Genomic DNA, 16,223 nt, shown 5'->3' with positions numbered 1-16,223 from the left:
GGCGCAATCTCGGCTCACTGCAACCTCCGCCGCCCAGGTTCAAGCAATTCTACTGCCTCAGCCTCCAGAGTAGCTGGGACTACAGGCGTGCGCCACCATGCCTGGCTAATTTTTGTATTTTTAGTAGCGACAGGGTTTCACCATGTTGGCCAAGATATTCTTGAACTCCTGACCTTGTGATCCGCCCACCTTGGCCTCCCAAAGTGCTGGGATTACAGGTGTGAGCCACCAAGCCCAGCCGTGAACTTCTTATCTCAAAAGATCCTCCTACCTCCGCCTCCCACATTACTGGGATGTAAGCACAATCCATCACACGTGGCGGCAGAGATTTGATGATGTACCCACTATCTAAAAAATGTCTTACTCTGTTTAAAATAGTAAAGGTGGATTCTGTTGTTTGCAACTAAAAACCTTAACAAAGACCAGATTGACTAGAGCAAAATGTGCATCTTGAATCATTATTTGTCTAGGAAGAAAAAAAGAAAAAAAAAAGTATATTGGTAAAAATACTAAGTCCAGAAGAAGTTCTGGAAAATTAGGGAGAAAGCAAGTGACCAAAGGATAGAAAGAGTGCATGATACATTTAATATGATGGCATAACATGCAAACAGCATTAATGCTGGATGTTTGACAGAGGCGTGCAGCTCTGTCAGCTGCACTCCTCCTCTTCCTCTATACTCTGCGCTCTGTGAGGCTGAACTCTGTCCTCTGCATCACTGGGCTCACCTGCTTTCTGCATTTCAGCTGAGTTCTGCCAATGCAGAGCATTATAAGGCAAGAGTATGAGATCAGAGTCCATTCTTTTGACTTCCTCCCTGCAAGGTTTCGCAGACTGATGTTTATCCTGACTAAAGGTCCCAGCTCCTGCCAGGCAGGCTTTTCTCACCACATTCTTTCTTTAAGTACCTTTTCTTACTCTTGAGACATAGGGATGGTGATGAAATTCCTAAGCCACTAGTTCTGGAGTCTAACCTTATCCTTTGGTGTTTCCACACCTTTACCACACCTTTGCAAATAGTATGTTTATAAACACTTCTCCATTTACCCAGTTGAGTGTGTCATCACTTTCCTGTTGGGACCCCAACTACTAAACTATTATAGATTATTTGGAAGTACATGTCTTATAAAACTATGAAAACCTGCAGGGAAAAGATGAACACAACATTGAGAAAAGTGCTTAACCCTAGGGGATAGAAAGAGGAGGCGAGTAATTAGATTAGAGAATGGTAAACAAGAGACACAGCAGGCAGTAACTATCTATGTAATATATATCATATAAACATTTATTCTTACATTGGGTCATAGAAACATAAATATTTTCTACACCATTCTTCATGATTTTTATGTTACAGTCCACAGCTTTACATTCTTTTTTCACTCTATTAAGGCTATCTTTTAGTGAATAAAAGTCCTAAATTTAATGTAGTCCAATTTATCAATCTATATGCTTAAGATTAGAGCTTTTTATGTCCTATTTAAGAAATCTTTGCCTGTTTAAGAATATCTTAGTCATTAAAATATTCTGCATGTTATTTTCTAGATGTTTATCAGGTCATCTATCTCATTTAGGCCCACAATCTATTTTGAATTTATTTTTTGTATGGTGATATGATTTGTATGCTTAACATACTGTGAGATTCTTGTGACTAATATTGTATTAGGATTTTGCCTTTATGTTCATGAGTAAGATTAGCCTGTTGATCCTTTTTTAAATAAGGGGTTGGTAATTGGCTATTAGTGCTATTAGTAATATTTCCTCCTTAAATATTTAGAGCATTCAGTGGACCTAGATGTTTCTTTCCAAGGAGGTTTTAAATGAGAGATTCAATTTCTTAAATATAACTATTCTATTCAGACTTTATTTTCTTGCACCAGTTTTCATAAATTGTGGTTGTTTATTTCATCTGAATTTTCAAATTTATTGTCATAAAATTTTATCTGCAGTATCCACACAGATGCAAAAGAACATTTTTATCTTCTGAAGCAGAACACTTGGTATCTCCGTGACAGATAACTTCACTATCACTCAGAACCACCCCAAGATTAAATATCAGCCTTATATTTGTATAACTTAAGAAAGCAAAGATCTGTTCCAAAGTGAATGTCTGTCTCCACTAGAAGCTAAAAGCTCCTAGTAACTTTACAATAAAACTCACTCATGGGAAACACAACTTACACTTCACCTAGCACTAATTACACAAGTGATAAACATACAGGCAGCAACTGGGAAACTCTAGAGTGCAACTCTGACATCAAATCAGAGCAAGAGATTTAGATTTTCAGTTACCAGATTGGAAATAGTAGATAAAGCCATAAGAAAGAGCTCATATTTCAGAAAAACATGGAGAGTGAAAAGCACCAAGTTAAAGAGGGAGGAAAGTGGAAAAAACTTGCAACAAAAATAAAATACGAAAGGCGAAAAGTAGGGGGTAGAACTAGAGTGATGGCATCAGACATGTCAAAGGGGAGTTTGAAGAGGGAAGAGTTGGTCAGCCATGCCCAATTTGAATAGCGGTTTTGAAGAATGAGTACTGATTAAGATCATTGGCTTTAACATTTAAGACAGAAGTTTCAGTAAAGTAGGAGATGTTAATGAGGAAGTAAGTAGTTAGAAAATGTGGGTACTGGGCTGTTTCTACTGATCTCAAAGGAACGCCCATACTGAATAGCTGTGGTACCAAGTAGTCAAGAGATGTTGAAATGTCTCTGTGTGAAAAAAGGGAAAGTTTTAAACTGTAGCCTTACCAATGAAGATGTGAAAAGGATAAACAATTCAAGCAGTTTCAGGTGAGCCAGGCCTAACACCCAAAGGTCACAGACATTACAATCTGAACAACAACCCAGTCTTCCTTCGACCTGATATTTAAAGTCCCACAAGGCTTTACATTTTTTAAAAAAGCACTGCTTTTCTTCTGGCTCTTTGTATCACTTAAAGTGTTTACCAATCTCTATAATAAAAGAAAAATACAATTCTAAGAGGAGTCATTATACTCTATCATTTTAGCTATGTTTACATGAAACAAAGAAGTAATGTGTACCCTGGGAAACCGAGCACAGTGAACTCCTATTACCCTCACTCTGTCATTACGTGATTTCTGGGAACACCAAAGATAAAAGACCACCCTAATTCCAGAATCTCAGGTAGCACTTCAATAAGTTTAAAGGTTCTGACAGTGAAATTATTGCCCAATCCTTCACCAAAAAGAGATTTTTTAAAAGAAGACTCTTTCTTCCAGGAAAAAGCTCTATGTCTTGGACACTTGCAGTATCTTAAAAGAAAATCTTTTTTTGTTTTGGTATAAGGAAGGAGATTGGCACAAAAAACCAGGTCAAGCCATCTCTTCAATGAAGATATTTCTCAGGTTACTACAGAGTAACCTTAGTGCTTCAAAGGAATAATCAAACTATTTCAATATAAAGAGTCTATTTATTTTAAAAATCGTTGTTGACAACACATTAATTTCAGAAAACAAATGACTTTCAACCAGTCCAGTGTCTCAGGATACATTTTAGCTTCCCCTTACATTCCTTCTCTAGAAAAGAGTCTTGCCTTTGTCCTCTGCAGCAGAGATGAGCAGGTCTTCTTCCCAGAGCTCATGCTGTTGGGGAAGGGGTGGCAGAGGGAATAGGTGAGGTGAATCCTCACAACTCTTCCCCTGCACAGATTTAGTAATTCTAGGCAACCCCACTCCATCTTAGCTGGAATAGTGGAAAGTTTTCAATTGTAAAAACTTTTTTCATACCTTAGTCTTGCTAAAAATAGTTTCCTATAACTGAATGAAAGTATAAAATGAAATTATGAGTAGGAGAGGTTTTCCTAATGCAGTCATGTATCAATTAAAGATAAGGATACATTCTTCATCCTTGTTAAAAACATCAGAGCATACTTACACAAACCTAGATGGCACAGCCTAGTACACACCTAGGCTACATGGGATAGCCTATTGCTTTTAGGCTACAAACCTGTAAAGCATGTGACTGTACTGAACACTGTAGGCAACTGTAACACAGTTGTAAGGATTTGTGTATCAAAACATAGAAAAGGTATAGTAAAAATACAGTATGAAGCTCAGGTGCAGTGACTCATGCCTGTAATCCCAGCATTTTAGGAGGCCAAGGTAGGCAGACTGCTTGAGCCCACGAGTTTAAGACCGGCCTGAGCAACATGGAGAAACCCCATTTCCACAAAATAGTACAAAAGTTAGCCAGGTGTGGTGGCACACGCTTACGGTCCCAGCTACTTGGGGGACTGCAGTTGGGGGATTGTTTGAACCCAGAAGGCCGAGGCTGCAGTGGGCCCGGATTGTGCCACTGCACTCCAGCCTGGGTGACAGAGTGAGACCTTGTCTCAAAAGAAAAGGACGGGGTGGGAAGGGTCAGCCACATCTCTGGGGTTCAGTAAACTCAGCCATTCCAGCCTGCCAGCTATGAAGAATACAAATCATCTGAAGACGGAAGGGTCTCCCACAACACACCACAGCTGCCTTGCCAGATCATGGCCAGACTGCTTCTTTAAGAAGGACCTCGATCCATTTCTCCTCACTGGGTGGGACCTTCATGAAGAAGCTTTAGCCACTCTAGCCAGGGTTCTATGGATAGAGCTCTGATCTGTTCCTGGGACAGAGCTCCTGGCACAGAGGGGAGTGGGGCGTGGAAGCCGCCATCTCTGCAGCAGTTCAGTTGACTCAGCCTCTCTAGCCTGCTGGCTTGGAGAATACAGTCTGGAAGAGGAAGGGTCCCACTTCCACCCCCAATGCAACACACCTGCTATACCAAAAGGCAGCCAGATTGCTTTTTTAAAAGGGTCCCTGATCTCATTTCCCCTGACTGGGTGAGACCTCCCAAAAGGGGTCTCCAACCACCTCCTACAGGTGTGTTCAGGCTAGCAACAGGTGAGTACCCTCCTGGGATGGAGCTTCCAGTGGAAGGAGCTGGCTGCCATCTTTGCCGTTTCATGGCTTTCACTGAAGATACCTCCAGGTATGGAAAAACCAAGGCAACCAAAGCAGACCCCCAGCAAACATCAGCAGCCCTATGGTAGAGTGGCCTATTAAAAGAAAAACAAACAAACAGAAAACAACAACATCAACAAAAAACACCACACACTAACCTCATTCAAAGGGCAGCAACCTCAAAGACCGAAGGTAGATAAGCCCACAAAGATGAGAGAGAATCAATGCAAAAATGCTGAAAACTCAAAAAGCCAGAGTGCCTCTTCTCTACCAAAGGACTATAACACCTCTCCAGCAAGGGCACAGAACTGAGCTAATGCTGAGATGGCTGAATTGACAGGAGTAGGCTTCAGAAGATGGGTAATATTGAACTTCACTGAGCTAAAGGAGCATGTTGTAACCCAATGCAAAGAAGCTAAGAATCATGATAAAACAATACAGGAGCTGACAGACAGACTAGCCAGTTTAGAGAGGAACATAACCGACCTGATGGAGCTGAAAAACACAACATGAGAACTTCACAATGCAATCACAAGTATCAATAGCAGAATAGACTAAGTGGAGGAATGAATCTCAGAGACTGAAGACTATCTTTCTGAAATAAGACAGGCAGACAAGAATAGAGAAAAAGAATTAAAAAGAATGAACAAAACCTCTGAGAAATATGGGATTATGTAAAAAGACTGAACCTATGACTGATTGGAGTACCTGAAAGAGACAGGGAGAATGGAAACAAGTTGGAAAATATACTTTGGGATATCATCCAGGAGAACTTCTCCAACCTAGCAAGACAGGCAAACATTCAGATTCAGGAAATGCAGAGAAGCCCAGTAAGATACTCCATGAGAAGATCAGCCCCAAGACACATAATCATCAGATTCTCCAAGGCTGAAATGAAAGAAAAAATGTTAAGGGCACATAGAGAGAAAGGCCAGGTCACCTACAAAGGGAAATCCATCAGACTAACAGCAGACCTTACCGTGGAAACGCCGCAAGCCAGAAGAGATTGGGAGCCAATATTCAACATTCTTAAAGGCAATAATTTTCAACCCAGAATTTCATATCTGGCCAAACTAAGCTTCATAAGTGAAGGAGGAATAAGATCCTTTTTAAACAAGCAAATGCTTAGGGAAGTCATTACCACTAGGCCTGCCTTGCAAGAGCTCCTGAATGAAGCATTAAATATGGAAAGGAAAACCCATTACCAGCCACTACAGAAACACACTGAAGTACACAGACCAGTGACACTGTGAAGCAACCACATAAACAAGTCTGCAAAATAACCAGCTGGCATCATGATGACAGGGCCAACTTCACACATAACAATACAAACCTTAAATGTAAATGGGCTAAATCCTCTAACTAAAAGACACAGAATGGCAAGCTGGATGAAGAGACAAGACCCATTGGTATGCTGTCTTCAAGAGACCTATCTCATGTGCAAAGACACACATAGGCTCAAAATAAAGGGATGGAGGGAAATTTACCAAGCAAATGGAAAGCAAAAAAAAAGTAGAGGTCACAATCCTAGTTTCTGACAAAACAGACTTTAAACCAACAAAGACCAAAAAAGACAAAGAAGGGCATTACATAATGGTAAAGGATTCAATTCAATAAGAAGAGCTAACTATCCTAAATATATATGCACCAAATAAATAATGAAATACTTTACATTCGAGTAAATTTATTTCACCAAATAAATAATGAAAGTATTTCATATTGCATAAATAATGAAATTAAGGCAGAAATCAAGAAGTTCTTTGAAACTAATGAGAACAAAGATACAGGAGCACCCAGATTCATAAAGCAAGCTCTTAGAGACCTACAAAGAGACTTAGAATCCCACACAATAATAATGGGAGGTTTTAACACCCTACTGACAATTTAGACAGATCACTGAGGCAGAAAATTAACAAAGACATTCAGGACCTGAACTCAGCTCTGGATCAAGTGGACCTGATAGATATCTACAGAACTCTCCACCCCAAAACAACAGAATATACATTTTTCTGATCACCACATGGCACTTACTCTAAAATTGATCACATAATTAGAAGTAAAACACTCAGCAAATACAAAAAAACTGAAATCATAACAAGCAGTCTCTCAGACCATAGTGCAATCAAATTAGACCTCAAGATTAAGTAATTTGCTCAAAACCACACAATTACATGGAAATTGAACAACCTGCTCCTGAATGACTTTTGGGTAAATAATGAAATTAAGGCAGAAATCAAGAAGTTCTTTGAAACTAATGAGAACAAAGAGACAACTTACCAGAATCCCTATGATGCAGCTAAAGCGGTGTTAAGAGGGCAATGAATAGTACCAAATGCCCACATCAAAAAGCTAGAAAGATCTCAAGTTAACAAGCTAACATCTTAACTAAAAGAACTAGAGAACCAAGAGCAAATAAACCTCAAAACTAGAAGAAGACAAGAAATAATGAAGATCAGAGCTGAACTGAAGGAGATAGAGAAGTTAAAATGTCTTCAAAAAAATCAACAAATCTGGGAGCTGGTTGTTTGAAAAAATTAATAAAATAGATAGACTGCTAGCTTGACTAACAAAGAAGAAAGAGAGAAGAGTCAAATAAACACAATCAAAAATGATAAGGGAGATATCACCACTGACCCCACAGAAATACAAACAACCATCAGATAATACTATAAATGCCTCTATGCACATAAACTAGAAAATCTATATATTTTATAGATCTATAAATGCCTCTATGCACATAAACTAGAAAATCTAGAAGAAATGGATAAATTCCTGGACACATACCTCCCAAGACTGAACCAGGAAGAAATTGAATCCCTGAATAGACCAATAATGAGTTCCAAAATTGAGGCAGTAATAAACAGCCTACCAACCAAAAAAAAAGCCCAGGACCAGATGGACTCACAGCTGAATTCTACCAGAGGTACAAAGAAAAGCTGGTACAATTTCCACTGAAACTATTTTTAAAACTTGAAAAGGAGGGACTCCTCCCTAACTCATTCTATGAGGACAGAATCATCCTGATACCAAAACTTGGCACAGATACAACAAAAAAGAAAACTTCAGGCCAATATCTTTGATTGATGATGAACATCAATGCAAAAATCCTCAATGAAAGTACTTTATTGCCAGTAGGCACACCAAATCCAGCAGCACATCAAAAAGCTTATCCACCACGATCAAGTTGGCTTCATCCCTGAGAAGCAAGGTTGGTTCAACATATGCAAAACAATAAATGTGATTCATCACATAAACAGAACTAAAGGCAAAAACCACGTGATTATCTCAATAGATGCACAAAAGGCCTTCAATAAAATTCAACATCACTTCATGTTAAAAACTCAATGAACTGGATATTGAAGGAACATACCCCAAAATAATAAGAGCCATATATGACAAACCCACAGCCAATACTCTACTGAATGGGAAAAAGCATGAAGCATATCCCTTGAAAACCAGCACAAGACAAGGATGCCCTCTCTCACCACTCCTCTTCAACATAGTACTGGAAGTTCTGGCCAGGGCGATCAGCCAAGAGAAAGAAATAAAGCATATTCAAATAGGAAGAGACGAAGTCAAACTACCTTTGTTTGCAGATGACATGATTCTATATCTAGAAAATCCCATTGTCTCAGCTCAAAAGCTTCTTAAGCTGATAAGCAACTTCAGCAAATTCTCAGGATATAAAATCGATGTGCAAAAATTGCTAGCATTCCTATCACCAACAACAGGCAAGCAGAGAGCCAAATCATGAACGAACTCCCATTCACAATTGCTACAAACAGAATAAAATACCTAGGAATACAGTTAACAAGGTAAGTGAAGGACAAGGTAAGTTCAAGGAGAACTACAAACTGCTGCTCAAAGAAATCAGAGAGGACACAAACAAATGGAGAAACATCCCATGCTCACAGACAGGAAGAATCAATATCATGAAAATGGCCACACTGCCCAAAGTAATTTGTAGATTCAATGCTATTCCCATTAAATTACTGTTGATATTCTTCAAAGAATTAGAAAAAGTATTTTAAAATTCATATGGAACCAAATAGAAGCCGCAATAGCTAAGACAATCTTAAGCAAAAGGCTGGAGGCATCATGCTACCTGACTTCAAACTATACCACAGGGCTGCAGTAACCAAAACAGCATGGTACTGGCACAAAAACAGACACATAGACCAATGGAATAGAATAGAGAACTCGGAAATAAGACCACATGCCGACAACCATCTGATCTTTGACAAACCTGACAAAAACAAGCAATGGGAAAAGGACTCCCCATTTAATAAATGGTGCTGGGAGAGCTGGCTCACCAAATGCAGAATATTGAAGCTGCACCTCTTCCTTATGCCTTATACAAAAATTAACTCAAGATGGATTAAAGACTTAAATGTAAAACTCAAAACCATAGAAACTCTATTAGAAAATCTAGGCAATGCCATTCAGGACATAAGCACGAGCAAGATTTCATGATGAAAATGCGAAAAACAGTTGCAACAAAAGCAAAAATTGACAGATCGACTCTAACTAAACTAAAGAACTTCTGCACAGCAAATGAAACTATCACCAGAGTGAACAGACAACCTACAGAATGGGAGAAAATTTTTGCAGTCTATCCATCTGATAAAGGTCTAATATCCAGAATCTACAAGGAACTTAAACAAACAAGAAAAAAACAAACAACCCCATTAAAATGTGGGCAAAGGACATGAACAGACACTTCTTAAAAGAAGATATACACACAACCAACAAACATATGAAAAAAAGCTCAACATCACTGATCATTAGAGAAATGCAAATCAAAACCACATTGAGATACCATCTCACGTCAGTCAGAATGGCTACTATTAAAAAGTCAACAACAGATGCTGGTGAGGTTGTGGAGAAAAAGGAATGCTTTTACACTGCTGGTGGGAGTGTGAATTAGTTTAACCATTGTGGAAAACAGTGTGACTTCTCAAAGACCTAGAGGCAGAAATACCATTTGACCCAGCAATCCCATTACTGGTTATATACCCAAAGGATTATAAATCATTCTATTATAAAGATACATGCTATTTTCATTGCATGAATATGTTCATTGCAGCACTATTCACGATAGCAAAGACATGGAATCAACCTAAATGCCTGTCAATGATTGACTGGATAAAGAAAATGTGATACATATACACCATGGAATACTATGCAGCCATAAAAAGGAATGGGATTGTGTTCTTTCCAGGGACATGCATGGACTGGAAGTCATTATCTTCAGCAAACTAACACAGGAACAGAAAACCAAACACCACATGTTCTCACTTATAAGTGGGAGCTAAATGACAAAAACACATAGACACATGCGGGCAAACAACACACAGTGGGACCTTTCAGAGGAGGGGTTGTGGGGAGGAAGAGCATCAGGAAGAACAGCTAATGGATGCTGGGCTTAATACCTAGGTGATAGGATGATCTGTGCAGCAAACCACCATGGCACACATTTACTTATGTAACAAACCTGCGCATCCTGCACATGTACCCCAAACTTAAAAGCTGAAGGACAAAAAAACCTCCAAACCTATTTCTTAAAAAAAGAGAAAGAAAAAAATACAGGATGAAAGATTTTTAAATGGTATGCCTGTATAGGTCACTTATTATGAATGGAGCTTGCATGACTGGAAGTTGCCCTGGGTGAGTCAGTGAGTGAATGTGAAGGCCTAAGACATTACTCTACACCACTGTAGACTTTATAAACCCTGTACACTTAGGCTACAGTAAAATTATTTTTTAATGTTCTTTCTTCAACAATAAAATTAACTTTAGCTTACTGCAACTCTTCTACTTTATAAACTAATTTTTTAACTTTTAACTCTCATAATAACACTTGGCTTAAAACACAAACACATTGGGCCGGGCGCAGTGGCTCATGCTTGTAATCCCAGCACTTTGGGAGGCCAAGGCGGGCAGATCACGAGGTCAGGAGTTCAAGACCAGCCTGACCAACATGGTGAAACCCCATCTCTACTAAAATACAAAAAATTAGCTGGGCATGGTGGCAGGCACCTGTAATCCCTGCTACTCGGGAAGCTGAGGCAGGAGAATCGATTGAACCCGGGAGGTGGAGGTTGCAGTCAGCCAAGACCACACCACTGCACTCCAGCCTGGGCAACAGAGCGAAATTCCATCTCAAACAACAACAACAACAACAACAAACACAAACACATTGTACAGCTATACAAAAATATTTTCTTTCTTTTTATCCTTATTCTATAGACTTTTTTCTATTAATTTTTCATTTCACTTTTTAAACTTTTTGTTAAAAAACTAAGATACAAACACACACAAGTCTAGCCTGTACAGGGTCAGGATCATGAATATCACTGTCTTCCACCTGCACAACTTGTCCCACTGTAAGGTCTATGGGGGCAATAGCACACATGGAGCTGTCATCTCCTATGATAACAATGCCTTCTTCTGGAATATCTCCTGAAGGGTCTCCCTGAGGCTGTCTTACAGTTAACTTTTTTATATATAAGTAGAATGAGCATACTCTAAAATAACAATAAAAAGCATAGTAAATACGTAAACCAGTACTATGGTTGTTTATTATTATCAAGAATTATCTACTGTACATAATTGTATGTGCTAGACTTTTATATGACTGACAGCATGGTAGGTTTGTTTACACCAGTATCACTACACACATGAGTAAGGTGTTGCATGATGACATTATGACAGCTATGACATCACTAGGCAATAGAAATTTACCACTCCATTGTAATCTTATGGGACCACTGTTATATATGCCATCCATAGTTGACTGAAATGTTACTATGTGGCATATAACTGTACTATTTTTTGGCATTTTCTGAACAACACAAATCAAGAGTCTTGGGCCATATGAGTTACTTCGTCAATGTTGTAACACTGTAGAGTTGGAAGGGACTCTAAAAATATTCTGGTTCAAACCCCTCATCTGATGAGAAAAAGCCAGGAGATGTGTGATTACTTACACAAGGTCACACAGTTAATGGAGGATTAAGTACTAAAACTCTAGTTATTGTGTTCTACCACGCCAAACTTTTCTTGCAACAATACACGACTAATTTATTTTCCCTTCGTTCTTCCTTTTCTTTCTTTTTCTTGTCTTTTTTTCTCCTTTCATTTTTTCTCTTTTCTTTCCAAATTTCCTTCCTTCTTTCCTTCTGTTTTTTCTCTCTCTCTGCCTCTCTCTTTCTTTCTTTATCTTTTTTTCTGTGCCAACTTTACTGGGTTAAGGGATAACTAGATAGCTGGTAAAACATTGTTTATGTGTTTATCTGTGAGGATGTTTCCAGAATAGATGAGACTTTGAGTCAGTAGACCAAGTGAAGAAGATGGCCCTCACCAATATGGGTGAGCATGATCCAGTCTTTTGAGAGCCAGATAGAAGCAGAAGGTAGAGAAATGGCAAATTCACTCTCTCTTCTGGAGCTGGGATGTCCATTTTCTCCTGCCCTCCGACATGAGAACTCCAAGTTCTTTAGCCTTCAGACTCCGAGACTTACACCATTGGCTCACCTGGTTCTCAGACCTTCAGATTCAGATTGAATTATACCACCAGCTTTCCAGGTTCTCCAGCTTGCAGACAGTCAATTATGGGACCTCTGGCCTCCATAATCTTGTGAGCCAATTTCTATAATAAACCCCCTCTTATGTATCTCTCTATATATCCTATTGGTTCTGTTTCTCTGGAAAACTCTAATATTTTTCTTTCTTTTTTAAAAAATGGAATAAAATTTGAAACCAAAGATTAAAAATATTGCATACTTTAACCTACTACACTGTCTACCCCTCCAGGCATCATTAAGAAACCTTCAATAGTTTCTTTGAACTGAAACTTGTCATACAGGTTCTCAGCCTGGAAACAACCTCATTATTTGTGGAGCGGCTTTAAAAAAAAATAATTTGAAAATAATTCCTTATGTATTTTACTTCACTTTGCATAACTCAGTGTATCTCCATACTATCCATTTTAACACTGGTTTCTTATAAAGCCATTTAAATGCATCCACTGAAACAGTGAGTAAAATTTTATCATGCAGGTCAACAAAATTTGGCATGGGTTTCATGCATCCAGATTTATTTTAGCATGTTAGATATAATTTTAACTTGGCCTTTACCCTAAAAGAGTTTTAAAGTTAAAAAAACATAAACTTGAACACCAATCTACTTTTATGAGTAACTGTAATCCAAATAATTAAGTGGCATGCATACAGAGGTCACTTACTTTATCAACAATAGAAACAACACTAGAACTCAAGTCTACTGAATGGAAATCCAGTTCAATTATTTATTCCACCACATCATATTGACCCTCCCTCCAAAAGAAAGCTTACAGATCAACACAGAACTGTTTGCATCTTTCCAGTCCTAATGTTCCTAAAAAAAACTTTTATCTGTAAGTTTTGCTTCAATAATTATTCTTATTTGGCGATGGGAAGGGCAGAGGATATTTTGATTCTGTCTGCCTTTCTTGGGTTCCACCTTTCTTTCATTGCTGGCCCCTCACTACAGTTGCCCTACTGAAATGGTGAACAAACTTCCAGGTTCTTGTCTTACATCACCAAAGGTGGGGAAAAAACCAGTTCCTTGCATCTGTGAAGGAGGTTTCCTTCCTGGCTGGCACAAGCCATCAATTCTTAGGAAAATAGCTGCATCAAGAAGTCAGCTATGCAGTTCCTTAAGGATTTGGGCATGGTAGAAGGTGGCAGAATGAGGCTGAGTTTTCATGTTTCAACCTTTATAGAGTCTGTATAACTTTACTCTCAGAGAAAAGTTTTCACCTACAATATCTCCTCTTAGTCAACGCTGAAGCCCATCAAAATACCAAGAACCAAGCGCCTCCAGGTCTCTACATGAAGACCCAGGACCTGGCCAATGCCCCCAACGCCCCTGACATTCTCGAGATCGAGTTCAAAAAAGGGGTCCCTGTGAAGATGACCAACGTTAAGGATGGCACCACCCACCAGACCTCCTTGGAGCTCTTTGTGTACCTGAGTCAAGTCACGGGCAAGCACAGTGTGGGCCGTACTGACATCGTGGAGAACCGCTGCATTAGAATGAAGTCTCGAGGTATCCATGAGACCCCAGCAGGCACCATCCTTTACCACACCTATTTAGATATCGAGGTCTTCACCATGGACTGGGAAGTGCACAAAGTCAAACGGGCCTCGGCTTGAAATTTGCTGAGCTGATGTATACTGGTTTCTGGCACAGCCCTGAGTGTGAATTTGCCCACCACTGCATCGCCAAGTCCCAGGAGCAAGTGGAAGGGAAAGTACAGGTGTCTGTCCTCAAGGGCCAGGTGTACATCCTTAGCCGGGAGTCCCCACTGTCTCTCTACAGCAAGGAGCTGGTGAGCATGAACATGCAGGGTGATTATGAGCCAATTGATTCCACCGGGTTCATCAACATCAATTCCCTCAGGCTGAAGGAATATCATCTCCAGAGAAAGGTCACTGCCAAATAGACCCCTGTACAATGAGGAGCTGGGGCCTCCTCATATTTGCAGATCCCCCAAGTACAGGCGCTAATTGTTGTGCGAATTTGTAAGTGTGACTTGCTCTCCCCAGCTGGCAGTGTAGTGGGGCTGCCAGGCCCCAGCTTTGTTCCCTGGTTCCCCTGAAGCCTGCAGATGTCATCATCAAAGGTAAGGATGGAGGGCAGCTGCGGTGGGGAACTATAAAATGACAATTAAAAGATGAAAACATATATATATATATATATATATAATTCTACCTCTATAATCTCTTTACTTCAATATTTCCAAAGTGTCTTCATCTTACTTGATAAGTACATACAGCATAAAATCTTTCATCACTGTTAAGCACTCCTTGACACTGTCATTCTCTTTGATTACCAAACCAGCTTCCTCTCCTAGGCCTTCTCCCAACCCTTTGACTAATCTTTAGCCTTTCTTTGCAATCTTCTCCTCCTCTGTCAATCCCTTAAATATGGTACCCTGCTCTTTTCTCAATATCCAACTCCGCTGGCCAATGCGTCTATTAAGTCGGCACCTAACTGATCCCTCACAAAATTACACTTTAGCCCAGATCTCTCTCATATCCTAGCAGATAAATATCTAGAGCTGTGCTGTCTAATACAAAAGCCACTAGACACATATGGCTATTCGATAAATTTAAGTTAATTATACTTAATATAATTTAAAACTTAATTTGAAGTTCTCACTAGCCACATGTGGCTACTGGTTACCATACTGGACAGAACAAACATAAAACATTTCCATCAATGCCAAAAGTTCTACTGGATAGTGCTGTTCTAGAACCTTCTACAAACGGCATCAAAACAACTCATTTCTACCTTAAAATGCCTCAAACTCATCTTATATGAATGTCCAAACCTGCTCTTCCATATGCATCTTCTTTCTTGTCTCTACTTTAACTCTATTGCTACTGCCTTAGTTCCCATAAACTTTGCAACGGTATCCTAACTGATTTTCCTTCCTATAGTCCTGCAGCCCCCCAAATGCACTTTTCAGGATGCAGCCAAGATCTCTTTCCAGAATGTAAGTCTGGCTGTGTTAATCCCCTGGTAATAACTCTTCAGTGGTTTCCCAGTGGCTACATAAGGTAACCACTTAATTTATCATCTGAATCCAGGCAATTTTGATAATTTGGTGTTATTAACAATTATACAGCCATAATAGGACTAAATTGGGACTCTGAGAGGTAAACAAGTCTGTATGGTCACCCTGCATAGAGACTAAATTTCTTGGCATAGCTCATGTCCTCTTATATGATCGAGCCCCATATGTGTCTTCAGCAATATAGACTTGCTTGCCATTCACTGAATGTGATGTCCTCTTTCACACTTCTGTGAATTCGCTTGTTTGAATCCCAGTGCCTGGATCAGCCGCACTCTCCTTGTCATGCCTGCAAAAATACAGAATTCTTGAAGATGTACATGGCTGGGCGCAGTGGCTTATGTCTGTAATCCCAGCACTTTGGAAGGCTGAGGCAGGCGGATCACGAGGTCAAGAGATCAAGACCATCCTGGCCAACATGGTGAAACCCTGTCTGTACTAAAATTACAAAAAATTAGCTGGGTGTGGTGGTGCGTGCCTATAGTCCCAGCTACTCGGGAAGCTGAGGCAGGAGAATCACTTGAACCCAGAAGGCGGAGGTTGCAGTGAGCTGAGATTACACCACTGCACTCCAGCCTGGGTGAAAAAAAAAAAAAAAAAAAGATGTATATATAAGCACTACATATATACTGTTTTATTTTAAAATATGT

The 16,223-nt window shown here is 39.5% G+C and overlaps 1 protein-coding gene and 1 pseudogene across 1 annotated transcript in view; one reads left to right on the top strand and one right to left on the bottom strand.

Moving 5' to 3' along the window:
* LOC117980150 (proline-rich protein 36-like) overlaps positions 1 to 16,223 on the bottom strand; it is a 578,765-nt gene that overhangs the window by 484,726 nt on the left and 77,816 nt on the right. The gene's annotated exons all lie outside the window — the stretch shown is intronic.
* On the top strand, positions 4,910 to 14,636 carry LOC100989588 (argininosuccinate synthase-like; annotated as a pseudogene).

Source organism: Pan paniscus, chromosome 3, assembly GCF_029289425.2.
Source record: "Pan paniscus chromosome 3, NHGRI_mPanPan1-v2.0_pri, whole genome shotgun sequence".
Classification (NCBI taxonomy): domain Eukaryota; kingdom Metazoa; phylum Chordata; class Mammalia; order Primates; family Hominidae; genus Pan; species Pan paniscus.
Note: the sequence above shows the minus strand (reverse complement) of the source record. Positions and strands in the feature narration are given on the sequence as shown.